This window comes from Eimeria mitis, genomic scaffold, assembly GCF_000499745.2.
Source record: "Eimeria mitis Houghton genomic scaffold, Emh_scaff2021, whole genome shotgun sequence".
NCBI lineage: Eukaryota > Apicomplexa > Conoidasida > Eucoccidiorida > Eimeriidae > Eimeria > Eimeria mitis.
The window spans coordinates 8,630-9,765 of NW_013570344.1; positions in this window are offsets into that span (position 1 = coordinate 8,630).

Here is a 1,136-nt window from a genome sequence, read left to right on the forward strand (position 1 = left end):
AAAAAAAAAAAAAAAAAATAAAATAAAATAAAAATAAATAAATAAATAAATAAATAAATATAAATAAATAAATAAATAAATATAGAAATGTATAAATGTATAAGTGCAACGAGGAGTGTCGTGGAGTGATGTCCTTGCTGCTGTTGCTGCTGATTTTCGTGCTGCTGCTGGCTGCTGCTGCTGCTGTTGCTGCTACTGTCTATACTACTTTGTTGCTGCTGCTCTTGCTGCTGCTGCTCTTGCTGCTGCTGCTGCTGCTGCTGCTGCTGCTGACGAACCTCTGAGCCTTTCTGGGCGGCATCTGCATAGGCCCTCACAACTCTGTCGCACTGCTGCAGCAGCAGCGGCAGCAGGAACTCTTGCCTTGCTGCTGCTGCTGCTGCTGCTGCTGCTCGGGGTGCTGCTGCTGCATGCATTCCCTCTGCATGCACTTCATCCTGGCTGCGTTCTTCGCAGACCCGGAAGAACCTGCACGCAGCAGCAAAATACACAGCAGCAGCAACTGCAACAGCAGCAGCAGCAGCAACTGCAGCAGCAACTGCAGCAGCAACTGCAACAGCAGCAACAGCAGCAACTGCAGCAGCAACTGCAGCAGCAACTGTAGCAGCAACTGCAGCAAAAGCAGCAGTTGCAAGGCCAGAGGTCCTGTTGCTCCTGCTGCTGCAACAGTGTGACACCCGCAGACACGTTGTTGTTGCTGCTGCTGCTGCTGAAGCAGCAGCAGCAGCAGCAGCAGCGCAGCAGATCGAGGTGTGCATACACCGCAAATGCAGCAGAAACTCACAAAGAAAATGCCTCCCGAGCAACCGTTGATGGGGCCCTCATATCAGTGCATGCAAGCTGCAGCACAGAAGCCTGCAGCAGCAGCAGCAGCAGCAGCAGAAACAGCAGCAGCAGCAGCCGCAGCAGCAGAAAGATACACAATATAGTCCCCTCCAAGGCAGCAGCAACTGCTCGTGCTGCTGCTGCAAAATGGTGCTGCTGCTTCTGCTGCTACTAGGACTGATGCTGCTCTTGCTGCTGCCGCCGCTGCTGCTGCTGCTGTTGCTGCTGCTGCTGCTGCTGCTGCATGCATGCATGTAGAGCGTACTAGGTCAGCTAAGGTGGAGGTTTCCCACTGCTGCTGCTGCTGCTGC